Source organism: Crotalus tigris, unplaced genomic scaffold (genome assembly GCF_016545835.1).
Source record: "Crotalus tigris isolate CLP2741 ecotype Arizona unplaced genomic scaffold, ASM1654583v1 scf7180000019759.570773, whole genome shotgun sequence".
Lineage (NCBI taxonomy): Eukaryota > Metazoa > Chordata > Lepidosauria > Squamata > Viperidae > Crotalus > Crotalus tigris.
In genome coordinates, this window is record NW_024097699.1 from 20,709 (window position 1) to 31,062 (window position 10,354).

Here is a 10,354-nt window from a genome sequence, read left to right on the forward strand (position 1 = left end):
TCCCGAAGTTTGAAGTCTTTTTCATAAATCTACTTACAGGTAGCCCTTGACTTATGACCACAAATTACCCCAAAATTTCTGTTACTAAGCAAGACATTTGTTAAGTGAGTTTTGTCCCATTTTATGATCTTTCTTGCCACAGTTGTTAAGTGAATCACTGCAGTTGTTAAATTAGTAACATGATTATAAAGTGAAACTGGTTTCCCTATTGACTTTGCTTGTCAGAACATTGCAAAAAGTGATCACATGACCTCGGGACACTGCAACTGTCATAAATATGAGTCAGTTGCCAAGCGTCTGAACTTTGGTCATGTCACCATGGGGATAAGCATGAAAAAATGGTCATAAGCCACTTTTTTCAGTGCCATTGTAACTTTGAACGGTCACTAAATGAACTGTTGTAAGTGGAGAACTATCTATATGTCTGTTTGCCTGTCTAATTATCTGTTTGTCTATCTATCATCTCTATTCCCACCAGGTACCTTCTTGATGTGATGGATTTTGGCTCCCATAATCCCACAATGCCTTTGGCTTTTGGAAAGTACCAGTATGAGAAAGGCTGATATATTCTATAGCCTAAGATTTTTTCCTGAATTGCATCTAGGATTAGCTTTCTTGAACTGTAAATAAGAAAGCAGCACAAAGTGAACCGTGCAACCTTTACCTAGGTGCTTTTTGTAGTAACTTGACAAATGCAATGAAATCAGTATTATCAAAATCAATTTATCTGTATCTTTCATTGTATTTCTTGGAGGTAGCATTATTTTAATTCAAGAGGCAATGGTGAATTAATTGATTGATCAAGTGATGTACTAATGGTGGATTAATTGGGTAGTATATACCTTTTATAATTAATTATATGGTAGAATCAGAATTGTATTATATTTGTGCTATATAACAAACAAGGTTATAATCTATAAACCATGCATGTTGAAGGATTTTCCCTGATATGACAGCCTCAAAGAGGTCTATGCTTCAGACATCTGTGGATTAAATTAAAGATTAAAGACAGACAGAACCCAAGGATGCATTGCAACAACACAGAGAGCTGTCCCACTTCAAATTTCAATCATCCCAGCTTTTTCTGTGATGGACCTGAAAGCATGTTCTTTTTATTTTATTGTGATATTAAGCATATCTGGAGGAAAAGTACCTGAGAGATCTGAATACTCAGCTGACCTTAATCAGTAGGGTTTCCATTGGCTATGTGGGCAATATATTTTATTATCATTATATAGTCTGGTCCATGGACGAGAGCTGCTTGTACAGATGCCACAACCACTTTTTGTTGTGATATTAAAGGAGTGGGTTCTTTGAAAGTTTCATATTTAAACTATCATTTTAATAATATCATTTGTGATAAAGTATGAAAGAAGATTTGCACTAGTGTATATTGTACAAGTCTGTAGTATCTGAAAATTATCAGATTCTGATTTAGAATTACATAAAACAATAAATCATCTACTTCACCCCCTTCCACACATACTTTGGCCATTTCTTTTATAGTCCTTCATACCCTTCTGAAAATATTACCTAATCCTTAAAAATGCAATGAGGGTTTGCTTTTATTGCTTTTCATTCTCCTTTGCTTCCATTTTTTTTTTTTTTGGTGGCAATTAACTTTGCAACATCTTGCTGTATCAAACATATATTGCCCTGCATAAAAATTTCTCCCATCAAATGATCACACTGAAAATGTCTTATTGTTGTTCTTTAAATTACTAATTGATTCTTCTGGCCCAGGATCTACTTGCAAGGCATTCCAGGATCTTGGGAACATTAACAAGCACATGCTCTGGCACCAGCTGTCTTTAAGCCTAAATCTAGCCATGACAAGAAGGCTGGCATTAGATGGCTTCTCATTTTACATGTTATCATTTTTACATCAACATTCTAAGCCTCTGAAGCTACTGTTGGCTTCTCAGGAGAAGATCTGAGGAATTAAAAACTAAATCTTACTTTAGCCTCATCTTTTTTTCATTTTCCTTTCCTTTTTTAAAAAAATTAAATGGTGGCATAAGCTAATCATTTAATGTAAATGTGTTTGCCTAATTTTTTTTACATAATAGGGTAGTAGTTCTCAACCTGTGGGTCGGGACCCCACTTGGGGTCGAACAACCATTTCACGGGGGTCGCCAAACAACGCAGTCTGCCATTTTTTCCCCCTTTTCCTTAGCTGTGCTACTCCCTTTTATTCTATTGGCTTTTGAAAGCCAATAGAATAGACTCTCTTGAATAGAGTCTAATTCTATTGGCTTTCAAAAGCCAATAGGAATTGTCCAGGCTGTCTCTGCCCTGCTGAGCCCACCAAAAGTCCCATTCTGCAAACGATGCTGCACCAGTTGAGTAGTCCTCGACTTACGACCAGTTGAGTAGTCCTCGACTTACGACTGGTTGGGAGTCGCGGCATTAAAAAGGTTGAAAACCACTGTGATAGGGCAATATCATGGGTTTATTTTGAAAGCTACAGATATGAATATATTGCTGTTTTATTAAGAATGTATTGATTTCTTTCTAGTTAAAGTCTTTAAGGTGATACTATGATTTTAGTCAGTATGTTCATAGTAATTATCTACCAATAGAAGAGAATATATGTAACCCAGGGTTGAATTGTGAGGCCTTGGTGTTCTCTGAGCTTGGTTGTTTGTTTGCAGATTTTTCATTAGGTACACAAAGACAGATAGTTTCAACTGGGAAATTGTTGGCACCGTAGATCAAGTGAAATCCAAAAACACTAGGGAATTCCTGGAAGCTTGGCACTCAGAGAAATCAGTCACCAATAAATACACAGAGATACACACCATTCAAACTAGATAATAAAACAGGTAAGAAGAGAACAAAAAGACCAGGACACATCTTCAGTAGCCCATAAATAGATAAGCAGGGATTAACATAAGACAAACAATCAAGAAGAAAGCAATACTCTAAACAAGTGACAACCAAAGAGAAACCACACTTCCATCAACACTTACAGGACAAGTTACCATATAAAAACAGGGAGCAAATCCCCACACTCAGTAGCACTAATGATATTACCTAATCAGATAATCAACATCAAGGACTCCCCAGTAGTTATCTAATTAATGAAATGGCAATGCTAGTGAACCTGAGAGAAGGGGAAAAGGAAGGAAAAGGAGATAATGGATAGAGTTGATGAATGGGATCCAAGAAATTCTAAGAAAGTCCTTGGATGAACTAGAAGTTATTACTACAGATGTGTTGAAATGGAGAACATTCATCCTTCTGTTCAACAGGAGCTGAACTCAGCTTGACAATATTCATATTAATTAATAATACAGAAATTTATTCATTTATTTATGTTTTATATTTCTTAACCGCCCATCTCCCTCAGAATCCATAAAATCTCTGCCAACTGCAAAATTAATGTTTCCAGACCTAAATCATCTGCTCTCCCAAATCTATTAGTGCTACACTGGAAAAAAGAAAAAGATATCATTTTGAATAATCAAAAGAACATTATTTTGATTTCCATGTAAGGAGATGGTGAAATAGAATTTAATACATTTATATTAAGAGAGAAAGAGTAGCTTTAATTCAGAAGTAATACAAATTAGCATAATTTTACCATGAATTTGTAGAGACAATTTAATAAAACACTCCTGAAAGATGTTTAAGATCCTCATTGAGCACTGCATCAGAGTTTTTAGATGATATTAATTTTGGAACAGATACCGCTTCTTTTTATGTTAAAGCATGCTTTAAAAAATATATACTGGAGCCAAAAGCTCTTTTCAGGCATTTACCAGAAGAAAATCTGGAGGGGAGACTGAGACAAATGTTCTAGTTCTACTCTCCCCACTCCAAAAATGACTGAAGAGGATTAAAGTATTACAAAAATGTATTTAAACAAGTGAACATTAGACTTTATTTTATATAAGAACTTCACCAGTCACTGCTACCCAAATGCTATATATACGTACATACATACGTACATAGATAATTTTATTAAGAATTTTAAAAGCCAAGATAAAAACTAATCCAGACTAATATAAAGGGGGGAGGTAAGGAAAAATCAAACAAAAAGATAAAAGCTTAAGAATGAGGAAAAGGAATAAAAAAATAGAAAAGAAACAAAAGAGCTTCAAAGAAATGACTTCCAATTTATAAGTACAATTATAAATTTACCTCTTTCTCTAACATTACACGTCTCTGTTCTTTCTATAATCTATCAGTCTAAACATGAAAACTGTTACGTACTGAGCTTAATTGGGAACATAAATACGTTTGTTACTCTTGGCTCGTTCAATGCCTACCAACACAAGAAACAGAACAAAAACCATAAATTCTCTTTTTTTTTTTTTTTTGGTTTCACACAAAAAGTCCATAAGACATTTATCACAAAAATTCCCCCCAACAATGACAGTTGTACTTTCTCCCATTTTAACTTGTCCTTTTTTTACTTTGAAATAACAAGCAGTTCATATTTGTAATAGTGATACCCAAATATTTTACCTTCTCTTCAGTCTTACAGCCTGTTTTATTCCTCAGTTATATTTGATCTTCTATTTTCATACCTTTTGTTAAGATCTTCATTTTCTGTTTATTAATATTGAAAGCTGTTCATACATTAAATCTGTTTAATTTGCCTATATTAATGTTGTTGCTAACATGTTTCAATTTCATGCAGATATTCTTGAGCATTAGACAACAATTCTACAACTCTAAGGAAATATAATGCTTCAGGGTTTAATAGTAATAGTCTTTAAAAAGATACCTGGCAAAGGAGACATTATCATAAAATAATGGATCATTATGTTGAAGATTTACAAATAACAAAGACTGCACACAGTACATAAAACAGAAACTATAAATTAAACAGAGACATGTACACCTTTTCCCTAACAATGCTTTTTCGGCCTGAATTTCAGAGAAAAGAACATTAGAACTGGCCTTGATCCTGGAGGTCTTGGGAAACACTAAGGATTTAATATTAAAATGGGTATTTTCCATGTTGAATTGATTTTCTGACTGTTTTATTACCAATAAGGCAGATGATAATATGTAGATTTTTAAAAAAAAAATCTATCTGTATCTTAGAAGACAACTGTGTAATTTATTCCACATTGACAAAAGATTTCAAAGTGTTCACAGCAGCCAGTGAGAGGTTTCTGCATTATTACTCAATTTACCTGTCTGATAAAGGATAAAGCAGCATGTATTCACTTATTTACATAGAAATTGCTCGTTCTGATTTTGAAGTTCTGATTTAACAGAATATGATGAGGAAAGCATTTCTAATGTGTGCAAGGAGAGGGCACATAAAAATATGAAGATGGCAGATGCCACCATGTGACCAAAGCCCTGGAGCTTTGATCACATGGTGAAAACCACCATCTTTACTTTTTTATTAACATCAAACTTCTGGGGGGCACCTTTGCTCCAATGGGCTGAGAGACCATGCTACAGGTTGCCACCTGCTAGTGGGGGGGGGGGCAGGGGCGTATGGGCAGGAATTCTCAGTTGCAATCCTCTCACTTTGGCCACAGCCAGTTTGTTGTAGTGATTAAGGCATCATGCTAGAAACCAGGAGACAGTGAGTTCTAGTCCCATCTTAAGCACAAAGCCAGCTGGGTGATATTGGGCCAGTCACTCTCTGTCAGGAAGCAGGCAAAGGAAACCATTTTTAAAAAACCTTGCCAAGAAAACTGCAGGATTGGGCTAGGCCATTGCCAGGAATGAAAACTGACTTGAAGGCACACACACACACACGTATAGCCTGCCTTCCATACCTAAATGTCAAATGGCTGCTTTCTTGTAATCATTAGGAATGAGTAAATTGTGTTTTTCTGAAGAATCTTCAGAGAGTGTAATGCTATATAAGGCTAAGAGTGCATAAGTTAGCTTTCACTTAGTGAAAAAAATAAACCTGAAAGTAGATCAAACCATTACCTAAATATTGAAGAAGCAGAAATCATATTTCTTCCCAAAAAGACAGGGCAAGTTCTTATTGAGGGATGGATGTCCAATATGATGCTGTGTAACTACCATCTATTTTATGGTGCTTTATATGTTTTATTATTTCATGGGTATCAACTACCTAGAATCTATGGAATGGACAATATATTGAACATGCATGCTATATATTGCATAAATAAATAAATAAATAAACAAACAAACAATAAACCACCAATAAACCATAATTATTTGAAATTTTCATGCTACCCTGATTCACATCCTGCATTCAGTGAGTCTATGCATTTCCTAAGCATTCCACATTTTGCTTATCAAACAGATAGATCACAATGTGATCTAATGTGAGTATATTGCATTCAAACATAGGAGTTTGGATGATCAGGAAGCAGCCATATGGATGTGGTTGTCTAGGGCACATATTCACATAAATGTGAAGACTGGGGCATTGGGATTCTGTTCTCCCTTCCACACGTTTGATGTCTGTTTTGCACCTTGTGCCCCAAAACATACTCCGTGCATTTCAATGGTAATAACCAGTCATGTTTGTTCTGGACAGAGGATGTTCTAAGTCAGTGATGGCAAACCTTTTAGAGACTGAGTGCCCAAAAACTCACCCCGCCCCCCGCTCTACTCCCCTGCCCCACCCTACCCCCTGCCCTGCCCCTACTCTGCCCCCCATCTCCCACCCCACCTGCCCACAGAACCACTCACTGCCTCCAGGGCCCACCACAGGTCGCCCAGGCAGCCCAGCAGCGCTATGGCGGTCATGCCCTCTGCCCGCGCCCTGCAGCATCAACTGTGCATTATGGGGTGTGAGGGCAGAGTCTTGTCTATGCTGCCTGGCTGCCATGTCCTTGGCTGCGCTGCTCCGTGTGGGCCATGCTCGGGGGCGACTCTCCTTCAGGGGGACTTCTGGAAAGGAAGGGGTCGCGGAGGAAGGCAAGGCTGGGACAACAGCACATGTGCGCACAGAGAGGGCTCCGAATGCCACCTCTGGCACCCGTGATCTAAGTAATTACACAAAGGAGCAAATGTTCAGATGATGGACTTCAATATCTAATTTTAATATCTAGTGGATATTTCAGTATCAATTTCTCCAATCATGTAAAAAGAGAGTCTGATTTTAAAGAACAAAATGGGAGAACTCACTCTCCCATCTCATGTAGGTAACCAATCTTCAGAATATTATCACTTTTTTTCCCAATGTTGCAGAATTATGCATTAGAACTACAGCTTTGTTGGGCGGTGTAAACAAAATAAGCTCACAAATCCAATTATGTTTATTTTCAAATTGGCTCATGAGTTATACATTTATAAAAGTCATGGCGATTCCTACATAGAGAAGAGAATCATTGGCTAAAATTTTACCAGTTTTGGATAGAAGCAGTCTGTTTTGATTCAAATGGAAAGTAATGATTCTTCAAGCATTTCTTTTCTGATTTTCTTTTCTGTTTCTTTTCTGTTCCTGAAGAGTCTCATGTTTTTGTAATGCTATTTAGAGACATGTATGAATTTATATGCTTTTGCAAACCCCAACAAAAATAAAACAAATTTATGACTTTGAACTGACATAGAGCATTCCAAATTCAATTGTCAGTACAGTTTAAACACACCATCTGCATCAGGTGAGTTTTATGGATGAACGTGTATTAACAGGAGAGGAAATATGACACACACTTCACAGCAGGTGAGTAGTTCTCCTTTATTAGAGAACAACAGAAAGATTGGGAATTCAAAGATCAACATTGTGGACTGGTTTAGTTCAGAGCTTCACTTATTTTGCTGCTGAAGAAGGTGCCTGGTGTGAAAATGTCATAACTGGATTATCATTAGTTTCAGCTTGCTGACAGCATGAATTATGGCTGACACAACTAATGGAATTTCACCAAAAAAATGCATAGAGGAGCTATGGGGAACACACTGGCACTAAAAGAGCCTGGAACAATTCAAATTCAAAACAGGGCTTCCTATTTCAAGTACTAAACTTTCCAGGCTTTTGTAAACTTTTTTTTTTCCAAAACAAAGGCATTATGTAAAATGTTTGTTTCTCTTAACCAGCTGACATTTGTTCCAATGAGCTCTAATGTCATTAAGACTCACGAAAATCACCTTCTTTATTTCCTATTTATATCTTCTTAGCATATGGTTGCATTTTCCAATAACATTTTTGGTTTAAGTATGAATGCTCCATCAACATGTGTCCTGCCCCGCCCAAACTAGCCCCCCACACACATACACAAAATCTGCTCGCTGGCACTGTTTCACTTTTATGAAATAGTATTTCAGGAACCCATTAAGTAATTACAGAAAAGCTCTGCTGTTCAATTCAGCAAATGGCTGTTATCTGTTTTTCATTGTGGTTTCTTTTAGGTTGTGTTTTTTTTTTTTTTTTAGAGTAAGCAAAATAGACATTGTGAAACAATTGCAGGAAGCCCAAAAACAGAAATATGTTTGTTATCCTTCACTATGGGGTAGGTGCTCTAAGAGCAAAGGGAAGGCTTTTGCTTTCTCATTGCTCAAATATGTTCTCCAGAGCACCAAGGGATTATTTATTTATTGGTTATTACAATATTTTATTTATGAATTTGACTGAAGCCCATCTCTCTACTGATTATACTCTGAAATAAGGCAAAGCAAGGTCCTTGTTGTCTTCATCGAAGAACCTTCATCTAAGAACTGTCCCAGATGTCCTTTGAACAGACTGGTGCCTTTGAAAAGCAGAAGGCATTTGCTGATTGTTTATGGACCTATATTATTGGGGATTTCATATGAATTGCCTTATTGTTGCCCAAGAATCAAGTGCTATAAGCATTTACATGGCTTTCAATCATAACTGCTCCAGCAGTTGGTAGAAAGAGGGCAATGTGTTGATTTGAAGAGCCATAGGAATCTGGAGACCCTTCTGGGGGGAAGCATCCCCAGTTTGAAAAAGATGTCCTCCATAGTAGAGTTGGTAGAAAGATGAAGAAGCATAAGAAGTCGGAAGAGTTGGGATCCTAAGAGCTGCTCACCCATTGGGAGCACCTTGACCAGAAATGGTCACCTGGTCAGTTTTCACCACTCTAGTGAGAAGAATTGTCATTTCTATTTATTTTACACTAAAGCCATAATGTATTGCTATACAATTGAAGGACAGCTTGCACATGTTGTAGATATGTGTGTGTCCTGTTTCACAATATCTAAGTCACCATACTATGGTTTCAAAAGCCAATTGATGTCTTTGTAACCATAAATCTCTTAGGATTACCTGATATGCCTACAATTACTTGGAATAAATAAATGTAGCTATATAAAAGCTAGTTTGTTGCAATGGTTAGGTACAAGGCTAGAAACTGAGAGATTGTGATTTACTAGTTCTACCTTAGGTACAAAGCCATCTAGATGCCCTTGTTTTAACTGGCCTCTCCTGCCCCCCACCCCAACCCTGTTTGCAACTTTCTAAAGCAGCCATGCTTTTTCCTGGGGTTAATTTTGTATAATCTATATAATAACCTTGTAATATAGATAAGAATAAGCTATAGCCCAGGGGTGGCGAACCTATGGCACGAGTGCCAGAGGCAGTACTCAGAGCCCTCTCTGTGGGCACGGGCACCATCGCCCCAGTCCTAGGCCTTCAGCTGGGTTTTACAAAACTTTTTCGCTTTAGGCCTCCGCCACCATGTGCAAAAAAAAAAAAAAAAAGGTTCAATCATTCAATTTCAACTTCTCGTGGGAAAAAAAAAGATCTTGCAAAGTTGGAATTGATTGATTGAACTTTTTAGTTCCACCCAGTCTGCCATTACCACCGCAGCCATGCCCACCCAGTGGGCCACACCCACCCGGCACTCGACGATGCATAAGTGGGTTTTGGGTTGCAGTTTGGGCACTCGGTCTCTAAAAGGTTTGCCATCATTGCTATAGCCATTGTACTAAGCTTAATCTAGTTTACAACTGAGGATTTGAAGCTTCTCTGGTCCAAATCTGACACAGAAAGCTGGTTTGCCTTATTTTAAATACTATTTGGCATGCAATATAATTTTCTATTATATTGAATATAATCTCAGGAATGTTTTGCTTTGACGATTACCCCCCCCCGCCCCCCCAAAAAAGCCCTTTGTTGATTGAAATCTTTCATATAATTTTGGCTTGGGCAATGCAGTGAACTCCTGGCTGCATTCTCAAAAGAGAAGGCTCAGCACATTATCTACTCAGCCTATTGTGAGATCTTTCCTAAATTAATATAAAAAGAAAATAAAGCTCAAGCTATTCTGCGTCCAGGTCAATGCCACAGACAATCCACAAAGAGAAATGTGTAGCTTTGCCATACAAGGTACTAGTAACCATCTAGTGAAAAAGAAGCTTAGAAATGAAGAACAGTCTTAATACCTATGATGATCTGAGCTGGAGGAAACGTGTCTAAAAACGGTATGGTCAAAAGTAT